The sequence below is a fragment of the Ostrea edulis genome, chromosome 8, assembly GCF_947568905.1.
Source record: "Ostrea edulis chromosome 8, xbOstEdul1.1, whole genome shotgun sequence".
Taxonomy (NCBI): domain Eukaryota; kingdom Metazoa; phylum Mollusca; class Bivalvia; order Ostreida; family Ostreidae; genus Ostrea; species Ostrea edulis.
Genome location: NC_079171.1, coordinates 2893468 through 2906455, shown reverse-complemented (window position 1 = coordinate 2906455; position 12988 = coordinate 2893468). Strand labels below are relative to the sequence as shown.

Below are 12988 nucleotides of genomic sequence, written 5' to 3'. Positions count from 1 at the left end.
AAGGGGTGCGCATTGTTTACCAAATAGTTTTTTTCAGGTGAAACTCGGCGGTTAAGTAATGTTTTACTCGGAGACATATCGTATGCTTGTTCACCTAATCGATCTCAAGAAAATTACTACCGAACGTGAAATTGTTGAAAATGTTTTACTTAACAATATGTAAATAATTAAATTATTATAAAACAGCCAATTAAGCTTCATTCGATCTTACATTCATATTAGATATTCATCATCGTGCGAAAGTGTCATGATATCATCAGACCGTGACCATGACCAGTACGTGTTTTTCGAAGATATCATTGTGTACAAGGACTTCGTCACTTGATTTTGTCAGACACCTATTCAGGGTACTTTCTGCATGCTGCACGATTTCCATGGATCTGGGAATATGCGATTTTCTTTTGTAGTACATGACACGCGACTGATGTACTTCATCTATCTAAATGCAGCGAAATTTCGGAGAGTTATGTTTGAATTCTTCATTTCACTACCGTCCCCAAATAATGGTAGTGTACGATTACAACACATTGAACAATTGTTCAATACTTTTACTTTATATCTATAACATCGGCTATTTGAATTATTTGAAGTTTAAACAAAGAAAATATCGAGTGTTCAAACTTTAATGCTACAAAATATCATGCTTTGCTAAAATTAATATATTATTACCGCGCTGTATCCAAATTCCTTTGCTTTGTTGAGAACTTACATTATTTCCACAAAGATATTTTTAAAAAAGCCAAGAATACTGCTTGGTTAGAATGTTTACATTAATCACCGGTAATTATGTAAATTGGGAAAAGGATATCAAACAATCGTTCCAGTTTTATACAAATGATAATATTGTGCTCTGGTTTAGTCCTCATTACTTTGCGCACACATTACATGCAACTTTAATTCCAGAGGGGAGGGGGTGTCCGCACCTCCACTCTAGATCCGCGCATGATTCGGATATAGTCATTAAGCGGTGTTTTGTGCACATGCCACTAAATGCTAAGTGACGGTGGGTGGGATGGTTAGAGTGTAAATGTAGGAAAAGAAAGTTCTCCTTATGTGTGAAAATCGCGTTCTACTACTTCAACACCAGTTCCACGATTTAATGATGAAACTAGTAACCAATGACTAGCTATCATGCATTTTTAAATAAGACTATGTCACAGAACACGTGCGTCAGTTATCGACAAATGTAAGGCGATTCTATAAACAAATAATTATTACAGCGACGTAGTAACAGGAGAATTTGGCCCACACATTCTTTTGTTTTGAGAATGTAGTTTTTACATGAATTTTACATGCGAATTTTGATTTAACAACCCCCCCCCCCCCCCCCACACACACACACAACACAAGCGTATACTTTATCTTTTAGCTTACAAATGAGTAATAATTTAGATATCTAGATACTACATCGTTCATCTATCAACTACCAACATTCACTCTTATAGCAAAGTAGATGCGAATATTCCATTACCATATATATCATGGAGTAACCTCTCCTAAATGAGTTCGACAACTTTGTAATATAAACGACAGATTGATGAAGTTGAAATTGTTTTAATAGGAAACATGCATGTCATAAAACTACGGGTACTGCAGCATGTAAATAATGAACAATATATTGTAATGAATTGATTTTCAAGTGTATATATTTATGGCCTGTATGTTTGACTTGCTACTAATTCAATTTTTACGGGGAAAATATAACCGAATTTTGCATTCGAACTCTCGCACTATTGTGCTCTGATATAAAGGTACCGATTAAGCTATCGCGCTTTCATTTTTGATATTATTAAACTTTTTATTTTATAATCAAAGATTGCATTCGGTTGCAGACGTGCATTATTTTTTGGTTTTAAAAAGCCAGGCCAAAGCCATAATAAAATTCTTACTTAATAACATGCATATTATGTATCATGAGTGGTTTTTTTTATTCAGATGGACAATCATTAGATGTGTCTGACATATTGCTTAATACAATATTAGAATAGCATTTGAAATTACACATGCAACATGCCCAATAAGTTATAATTAACCTACATCTACGTTAGAATATTATGACTGGCAAGGCATACTTAGACATGTATTTAGATACGCATTGTAGCCGCCCCAGTATATGCACACCAATTTAGAGGAATAATTCATATCATTAACTATCTATGATAAAAAAGAATATGTGATTGAACTTTGCCATGTGTTACATTAATTGCGTTGATATCATTGCGTATCTATATCGAACATAAAACGAGTAAAATTGAATCGGAAAAATCTGTGTCAAAGATTCCAATTCTCTGATTACACACTACCTTCTTCAATGCAAACTACGTAGAGTCTTATCAAATTTAATATGCTGTACATATGCATATTATTTATTCATTAAACTTGTATATATGAACACCATCAACGTTGAAATTTGTATTACAGATGAACGCGGGAAATGGTTAAACGTTAAATTTAATAGTCAGCTCATTTACCAACCAAGTCGAAATTTTGCTCATTACTGACTTTCAACATGATTAATTTGTACACAAAATATCTTTGTGGTTGTTGCATGTGCTCTATCTTAATCAAAGTACTGAAGGTACTGAAACGAGGTGACGTTTGGCAGTGACTTCAGCTTGTCTTTGGACAAGAGGCATCATTTCTACATTTGCCATTGAAACTACATACAATTCAAAAGCTGCACCCTCTTCACGCCCAAAGAGCTTTCTCAAAAGAGCTTGTAAATTTGAAAAACCACTGACTGTCAACAAAACAGAGCAACCGTTTGCCTTAACATTTGCGTTTGCATCACGTGCATGTGGATCGAAAACATGGAACAGATTGCCTGAGCAGAATACAGCAACAGAACTGCCATTGCATATAAATATACCTCCATCTTTGGTATTTGCAAAGCATAAATTCAGTGCTGTAGCAAGAGAGAGGAAAGGGCCGTTATCTTTAAAAGTGGATTGTATTTCCCCTGCATAAACTGGTAAAGCAGACACATGAAGCAACTGATTTTGAATGCAAACATTTTTGGGCAAGTCCTCTGGGTTAAGATGTTCATGTGGACAGGCCTGTCTTGCATGCTTGTATAAAACATCACCTTTTTCGAGAACAAAATGAATATCATTCGCATCCCAATCTCCAAACAATTTTTGGTTAACTGCATTAAATGCAATGCACACAAGTGAATTTGCTACACATTGTTTACCTCTGCTATATTCTGAGAAAGTTTCTGACCCTTGATGAAAGTTGGCAGACACGCATTTCAAAATTATGGGATCTTTTCTTACATTGTGACTTTTTCTTTTTTTGACAGATTTTGGGCTCTCCCTTTGATGACTATTAAAATCATGATTTTTTCTTTTTTTGCTACCCTTCATATCTGATGACGACAACAACTGTCAACTCTTGAAATAACTCATTCAATTCTTGAGTCAAAGTTAAACTAGCTGCAATAATGTAGCCCTCCCTTACAGAAATGAGATGTACCCGAAAGGTACCCAAAATGTATCTGTAAGGTACCCGAAGCAACTTTTTCCTTGAAAAATGTACCCAAAAAGTACCCGCAAAAAACTTAGCCATTTTTCGACAGTACCCGGAACGTACCCGACTATTGTAAAAAGTACCCAAAATGTACCCAGATTAAAAATTTAAAAGTTAAAATGTACCTGAAATGTACCCAACAGAAAAATATAAATGTTCAAATGTACCCGAATTGTACCCAGGGTATCAATTAAGGAAGTTAAAATGTATTCGATATGTACCCACTTTAAAGTTACTAAGTTGAAATGTACCCGAAATGTACCCAACAAAAAATATTAATGTTGAAATGTTTACCAGAAATGTAGCCTGGGTAAATTAAAAAGTTAAATTGTACCCGTTATGTACCAACTTTAAATGTGACTATTGAAAATGTACCCGAAATGTACCCATTTAAATAAACCTTGTCATTTCACAACAGATACAAATAATATGAAAATAAACATTAAACAATTTCACAACTGATTTTGAAATAAGAAAGCTTTTATAGTGAATTGTACCAGCATTATGTACCCAACTTCAATCTGGCATGTGTTTTTTTTATTGATGTATGTATGTTGTAGACATTTTTTGTTTAAAAATATATATATATATATATATATATATATGAAATAGTGCAAATCCTGTTGATGTTAATGAATTTTAATTTATCTATAAAAAGGTTTTTTTTGTTCTGCCATTAAGGTAGCTATAGTATTAAAGAAAATCTGAAGGATTACATGAAGGGATCCATCCCTAAACCTCTAAATGGAAAGCTATTTTCCATTTTTAAAAACATAACAATCAAAAATAAATAATTGTAGAGACCTAGTAGTAAGATATAGTCTTGAGAACTTGATAATGCTACATGATTGTTAGTCTGCAGCAATTTCATAAGAAAAAATTATCTGACAGTCACTGAATTTAATTATATATTTGGTAAACAATCTGTATATATCATGATAATACATACATATATGGATCTATCTGTATTTGATTTTTTTTGGGGGGGGGGGGGGAGTGTTGGTTTTTTTTTTAATATTGATATACACTGTATGTCAAAAGATGTCCCTGCAGAAGGAAATTATTGAAGATCATCATATTATTTTTATAAACTAGTTAACTTATTAATTAATTAACCAATCAATTCAGAGCGGGTCTTCACAGTACTTGGCTCTAACAACCGTAAATTGAGATCGGGTTCCTGATAAAAAGCATCGGGTGTGCACTCTGAGTTCCCGCGTATAGTCAGCATGCAGACCATGCAGACGCCATTTTTATGATGTTGTGACCTACCGTAAACATTATGAACAGACAAAGAATAGCCTTCAACAGGGACCCGAGGGAGTTCGTGGTGTTATCCTGAAGAGACTCCCAACCATTAAGTAAGTGATTTACACACTAGTGTATTTTGTAGATTCTTTGACTTCATGCCAGTCATGATCACTGATAATCCGAAATTCCTCCGATTCTTATCCCTTTCACATTTGTGTCTGATGATCTTCACTGCACATAGCATATAAAGAAAGCAAGGGTAACAGTCAGAGGTATCTTGAATTATGTAACTCATGTGTCTTTTGTAAAGTAGGACAATGAAATTCACTAACTAGTCTAAATGCATCTATTGTCGGACACTTAGACGATTTTCATTTTCTACCCGGCACTTGATAACCCGCGATTTGCATCAACTAGATATCTACTCGCTAGACACAGCAATGCTATTTCATTTGTAACACCTCATAGTTTAACCACTCTTATTATGTACAAAGCAGGTCAAACTGAAATAACTTAAGTAACGTCGGCATTATGTTAAAATCAGCTCGATCCGCTCCTTTATTTTTATGTTGTCGCAATACGAGGAGCGGATCGAGGAGCTGGTTTTAATCAGATTGGTCCGAAGGAACAGTAAGAGTTATCAATTGACAAGTAAAAATTTAAGTTGATAGCACAAGTGACCAGTGATTAGAAATATTTATTTATGGTCCTGTAATTTGGTTATAGGAAGGTCTTTGGTATCCTTTGATTATTTACAATTTCATTTCTCTTTCAGAATATAATTCATGATGGATACAGAATTTATATGGTGTGACCACTGACCAGACTGGTTTTAATATGCCATTCTGAGAATTACACTATGCAGACCTGGATCAATGTTTATATAGTTCCAAAATGAGTTTACTCTGAATGACACTTCAGTTCATGCACATTTTAGGTAAGTCCAATGAGACTGCTAGGCCTATATGTATAGTGGATGGGAAGTCCATGACCCTGATATGTCTTAAATTTGTTTGACAGCAAGTCAAATTGGGATGACTTTAATTCCACTATCAGTTTCAAATCACTGATTTAATTTGAACAGATCATACAAACTGTTTCTATTAATTTTAAATAGATATATAACATGCCCACAAAATAATTGCATTATTATTTTTTTTAGAATGTACGTCATCAATGTTCTCCCAAAGGAAAGTGAGCAAAAACTTATCCAGAGAATCAACAGCACATTTTTGTGAAACTTTTTAAAATGCACAGGTAATATTGCTGTTAAAATATTTTGTATCCTATGATCTGTAATAAAATGTAAGTGGCATATTGATATAACTTTAACTTAGTTATAACTTTTCAACTAAAATGGGTAGGGATTTTATATTTGCCATTTTTATTCTTTGTGACAAGAAAATATTTTTTAATATATATACAAACTGTATATATAAGTACCTCATTAATGACCTTTTGACCTTTCTGATGGTACCAAATTTGATCTTCTGACCTTGACATGAATTTTGACCTACTTGTCTTGAAAAGCGTTAAGTTTGGGGGCATCCATGGTTCACATTCATGTCTTGTTGCTGTTAAGAATGATTATCTAGCACAACCATTTAATGCAAAGTTAGATAAGTTAAAATATTTTCATTGCAATCTTGGTATTGTATTGCATGTGGTAATCATTTATGATGAAAATGTTTTTTTTAATTTCTTTCATTTATGCACTTATTTACATGTATTTGTTAGATTTTAATCGAATTAATAATAAAGGAACAATATCCAAGAAAATATAATATATAAGTATATTTAATTTAGAAGGTTACAAGAGACTAAACGGGTGTAAAATAAAGATAATTTAAAGCGTCAAGTCAACTGAATTAAAGACAAAGAAAAGTGCAGTATAAACTACATTCGTATTGTGATTTGGTTTTATTATATTTCATTAAATGGGTTTTTTTTTTTATTTGCAGGAGAAATAGGATTACGAAGAAGAGAAGCTTTGTCATAATTTTTATAGTATGAATTAAATGCAATTTCTCATATATTAAGATTCTTCATTTTTTCAGGACACATGGTTGGTAATATTCATGAAAACTAGCAGAACTCCAGTACATTTGAAGTGTTAGTCAAGCATACTTTAGGAGAGGCAAGCAAAGTCTGGAAAATGCCATAAATGGTACCCGAAAAGTGCCTAAAATGGCACCCAGAGTGTACTTAAAATGGTACTTATGCTGTACCCGGAATGTACCCAAAACGTATCTAAAATGGCACCGGGTTTGTACCTAAAATTGTACCCGTAAAGTACCTATAATGTACCTAAAATGTACCCAGTTTGTACCCAAAACGTACCTAAAATGGCACCGGGTTTGTACCTAAAATTGTACCCGTAAAGTACCTATAATGTACCTAAAATGTACCCAGTTTGTACCTAAAAACTGTCTAAATTGGTAACCGGATTTTACCAATAATGTACCTGAATAGTACCTAAAATAGTAGCAGAATTGTACCTAAAATGTACCAGAAAAGTTTCTGAAATGGTACCTGGATTGTACCTGAAAAGTACCTAAAATGTACCTGGATTGTATCAATAATGTACCCATAATATACCCTGAAAATGTATCAAAGAAATGTACCCAAAAGGTACCCCAAAATGGGAACAACAATGTTGACAAAATTGTACCTAAAAGGTACCCCAAAAATTAAAAAGTTGTACGGGAAAGAAAATGTACCCGAAAAAGTACCTGCCTCCAGCTAAAAATATTTTTAAAGTCCGGTTCCAAAAAGGGTAGACTTTTGGGTACCCTTTAGGTACATTCTGGGTACTTTTTAGTGTACCCAAAGTGTGTACCCAAAAATATTGTACCCAGAAGGTACCCTAAAAATTGATACTTGGAAAGTTGGAAATAATAAGGTACCCAAAAGGTACCCCGGAAAATTTTAACTTAGACAGTTGCATGAGAAAGAACAATGTACCCGAAAAAGTACCCATCTGCAGCTAGAAATATTTTCAAAGTCCGGTTCCAAAAAGGGTAGACTTTTAGGTACACTTTAGGTACATTCCAGGTACCTTTTGGGTACACTCCGGGTACTTTTAGGTGTACCTAAAGTGTACCCGTAAAGTACCCAAAGTGTACCCAAATTGTACCTGTAATGTATCCAAAATGTACCCAAAAGTGTACCCAACAAAGGTACCCAAAATGTACCTTTTTTCTGTAAGGGCTATCCAATTTTTTTTTTATTCTGACGTTTTCGGGATAGGGCTACAATTCCATAGGATCTCCGTAATGGTGCAAAATAATTTTATGAATAACCGATAATAAACTCTGTGTATTAGTCCCAAATGTTGTTTACACCAAAAGGAGTACCAACTTTGTGCTCGGGCATGTCTAATAAAGGTGTTTTTCATTAAATATAATGTACAGCATGCAAAATTCTTCGTCTGCTCCGCCATGCTTGTTATCGCGAGATCTCGTAGGTGGATCTAATGAAAAACCTAAACGTTGACAATCATCGCGAAAATGTAGTTACTCGAGCCACTTCGACAAAGAAAGGAAAATCATATTGTTGCAGAGAGAATTTACACTCTGCTGTTCGGTTTTTAACTTGATATTAAATTCAAACCTTTTCTATACCGACGAAATAGCTTTCGCCTCCATACTTGTCCATTGATGTAAATACTACCTTATATGGCATATGCAAATGACTTGACAATCGGAAGTTGAAACTTCAGTACATCAAACATGGCGCAAAAATATGAATCCAGAAATTGGAATTTATCGAAATTGTTGAAAACGGTAGAATAGAGCCTCACAAATCTTAAGTTGCAGGTTGTGAATTTATATATTGACTAAGAAACATAGAATATCATTTTATTTACGTAAAGAAAGTCAGGAAATGTTTAGAATGAGCACGGGAGTGAATCACTCCCGCATTTGCACCATTACGGAGATCCTAAGGAGTTGTAGCCCTCTCCCTAAAAAAAAAAAGAAAAAGAAAAAAAAATCAGAGAGGGCTACATTATTGCAGCTAAAGTTAAACCAGTCCAAGAAAATTTCCACTCTTGAAATATCAACTCTTGAAAACAAGTGTCAACTCTTGAGATAATTCATTCAACTCTTGAGATAAATCATATTTCGTGACAAAGAAATGTAAACTTGATTTCCAATATATTACTTCCAATGGAGTTCTTTTCTTGAATAACAAATATATTCACAAAAACATGTTCATTTATATTTCTTAATCAATGTTTACAGTTATCTGACTTGACCATGAAAGAGCGCGGGAAATGGCGCTCGGCCCTTTCGATCGAAGATTACATGTTTACACCCAGATTTAGTATTAAAATCTCAAAAAATACGTCCAAAAGAAATATTTTGGTAAAATTGTACGAAATTAACACATTGGGTTTCAGATAATTGCCTTGAGTTAATGCGTTGGCAAGAATATATCAGTTCTCTCAGGCAAGACGTTTTCTCCTTGTTGATAAACAGGATAGCGTGGCGCGTATGGATACAGAGAAATAGTGCAGAGTTTAATATTAAAATTCTAATTACACACAATTTCTGCTTGATAAATACAACAGATCACATACAAGGAAGACTTCTTCAATCTGACATAAAACAGAATTTATATATAACAGTTTAATAAAAATGGAACATAGTATCAATGTGAACTATTTTTTGATAGGCGATAAATCGGCTAATTAACATAATTTTCAGACATAAGAGGAGACAGCTGTTTACCCAGAATTCCTAGAGAAAAATAGACCATGTTTTCCCCGTCTATATGTGAAAATGCGAATGAATACAGAAGCAATGCAAATCGTTTCCTACAGTCCAATTCTGTTTTTCTAAGATCGTGGAATAAAATGTTGGCAAACGACAAATAATTTTGATTTTGTTTACAAACCTAAACACTAATTCGCGATTCCTTTTGATGTGTGGACTTTGTTTCATATCGAAGGGATAAAAATTGCGATTTCATAAATTCTTTATTTAACTCGCTTATCGTAGAGGGTAAACATATGGATCCTATATCAATCTCAAAGTGAATTGTGACAGCTTTTACGTTGCATTAGCATATGTGACAACAAATTTCTTATATTAAAAATCAAAGTGATTTCGCAAATGGTAGTGATTAAAACAGGGCGCCATTGAAGCTGGGGTCTGACATACGAGGCTGACTTACGTCACCTCGAAAAATGGTTTCAAAGGCATAAAAAACGGCTAATTTCGGTGATTTCGGTAAATCATGTCAATTGGAGATAAGGAAAATGACGTCACAGAGCATATTACGTCACTAATTTCCACATGTATCATCAGGGCCAATGCCCTAGTGCATAATCATAATGATTAAACCAAGTGAAACCATATTTTAAATTTATCCTAATTTTGTGGCGAAATTTGGGCCTTAATGTACCAATGCTCTTTGAAATACACTTTTTCTTTAAATTCAATATGTATGAATGACTATTTATAACCCCTGATTAGAGGTCTATTTTCAGATGTTCCCAAGCATGATAGTAAAGAGAAGAGTATCTTGGGTGTTACATCACCATTCAAATAACTGGCCATCAATGAAGTTTGATCATAGAACCATCAATTTATTTTATCAAGACTGTCTTTCTTAAACATGATGAACTAAATTAATTTTATAAGTCTACCTGTTCATAAAAAGTCTAGTATTGTAAATGGTTTTCGTATGACGTATTTTGACCCCGAGTTATTCCCCTTGGCCGCCATCTTGTAGGTCAAACTGGTGGATTTTCCTCTTTAGGCAACCAATTTCAAACATGTAAGGCAGAAATATATGGGGGGAAATCTTTGCAATATTGCAATTATGAAGTAAAAGATGCATTAACAAATGTATATTAATAAGAAAAACAGTTTATCTCCACCTCAGTGACCAGAATAACAAGGCTGATTTTGGTTGAATAATGAAGGAATCCGGGCATGTTAACCTACAATATGGCGGCCAATGGGAAATAACTCTTGCTTAATCGCTTCGATGGAAAACCATCTATTAAAAGTTTTAAAATTGACTTGTATTTTGAGTATTAAAAAACAAGAAAATGTGTCTCTTTACATAAATAAAATGATATTCTATGTTTCTTAGTCAATATATAAATTTACAATCTGCAACTTAAGATTTGTGAGGCTCTATTTTACCGTTTTCAACAATTTCGATAAATTCCAATTTCTCGATTCATATTTGTGCGCCATGTTTGATGTACTGAAGTTTCAACTTCCGATTGTCAAGTCATTTGCATATGTCATATAAAGTAGTATTTACATTAATGGACAAGTATGGAGGAGAAAGCTATTTCGTCGGTATTGAAAAGGTTTGAATTTAATATCAAGTTAAAAACCGAACAGCAGAGTGTAAATTCTTTCTGCAACAATATAATTTTCCTTTCTTTGTCGAAGTGGCTCAAGTAACTACATTTTCGCGCCGATTGTCAATGTTTAGCTTTTTCATTAGATCCACCTACGAGATTTCGCGATAACAAGCATGGCGGAGCAGACGAAGAATTTTGCATGCTGTACAATATATTTAATGAAAAACACCTTTATTAGACATGCCCGAGCACAAAGTTGGTACTCCTTTTGGTGTAAACAACATTTGGGACTAATACACAGTGCAGAGTTTATTATCGGTTATTCATAAAATTATTTTGCACCATTACGGAGATCCTATGAAATTGTAGCCTCATCCCGAAAACGTCAGAATAAAAAAAATTGGATAGGGCTACATTATTGCAGCTAGAAAAAATTAAAAACCATTTCAATGGACCACGAGCACGTTTCGTTTTCCATTTTGGACAAGGGAGATAATCCTAATTTCCGGTCGCTATAATTTTAGAGTCAAACTGGAAACGATAACCGGATTGCGGAACCTCATCGACCGAGATAAAATGAAGACAGAAAACGGCGTTTGTTTCACATTCTACTTTCAACCCTTCCCTTCTCTTGTTGCATTCCTCTCAGTTTCGGTAAAAAATAAAGATTTTATCAAAACAACCACCCACAGATGCAGTTTTCTGGCAGTAGGTACCCACCATATATGCAATTTTCTACCAATGACAAGCACCCATAGATTTTTTTTTAATTGCCGTCCCCGGGTACCTCATATGTTTTAATGGAACAGCCCTAACACTGTGTTAGGTTTGTGTGAGAACTTTTATAACACTGTGTTAGGTTTGTGTGAGAACTTTTATAACACTGTGTTAGGTTTGTGTGAGAACTTTTATAACACTGTGTTAGGTTTGTGTGAGAACTTTTATAACACTGTGTTAGGTTTGTGTGAGAACTTTTATAACACTGTGTTAGGTTTGTGTGAGAACTTTTCCTCTCTGTATAACACTGTGTTAGGTTTGTGTGAGAAATTTTACATAACACTGTGTTAGGTTTGTGTGAGAACTTTTATAACACTGTGTTAGGTTTGTGTGAGAACTTTTATAACACTGTGTTAGGTTTGTGTGAGAACTTTTATAACACTGTGTTAGGTTTGTGCGAGAACTTTTATAACACAGTGTTAGGTTTGTGCGAGAACTTTTATAACACTGTGTTAGGTTTGTGCGAGAACTTTTATAACACTGTGTTAGGTTTGTCAACTGAGAACTTTTATAACACTGTGTTAGGTTTGTGTGAGAACTTTTATAACACTGTGTTAGGTTTGTGTGAGAACTTTTATAACACTGTGTTAGGTTTGTGTGAGAACTTTTATAACACTGTGTTAGGTTTGTGTGAGAACTTTTATAACACTGTGTTAGGTTTGTGTGAGAACTTTTCCTCTCTGTATAACACTGTGTTAGGTTTGTGTGAGAAATTTTACATAACACTGTGTTAGGTTTGTGTGAGAACTTTTATAACACTGTGTTAGGTTTGTGTGAGAACTTTTATAACACTGTGTTAGGTTTGTGTGAGAACTTTTATAACACTGTGTTAGGTTTGTGCGAGAACTTTTATAACACAGTGTTAGGTTTGTGCGAGAACTTTTATAACACTGTGTTAGGTTTGTGCGAGAACTTTTATAACACTGTGTTAGGTTTGTCAACTGAGAACTTTTATAACACTGTGTTAGGTTTGTGTGAGAACTTTTATAACACTGTGTTAGGTTTGTGTGAGAACTTTTATAACACTGTGTTAGGTTTGTGTGAGAACTTTTATAACACTGTGTTAGGTTTGTGTGAGAACTTTTCCTCTCTGTATAACACTGC

At 34.0% G+C, this 12988-nt stretch overlaps 1 protein-coding gene and 1 long non-coding RNA gene across 3 annotated transcripts in view; one reads left to right on the top strand and one right to left on the bottom strand.

The window, feature by feature from the left end:
- LOC125660942 (hydroxysteroid 11-beta-dehydrogenase 1-like protein) overlaps positions 1-12988 on the bottom strand; it is a 75275-nt gene that overhangs the window by 20998 nt on the left and 41289 nt on the right. The window lies entirely within an intron of this gene.
- LOC125674056 (uncharacterized) lies at positions 4525-6812 on the top strand. The gene is made up of 4 exons (XR_008798159.1): positions 4525-4889; positions 5555-5716; positions 5942-6036; positions 6741-6812. It is a non-coding gene; the product is annotated as an uncharacterized LOC125674056 (long non-coding RNA).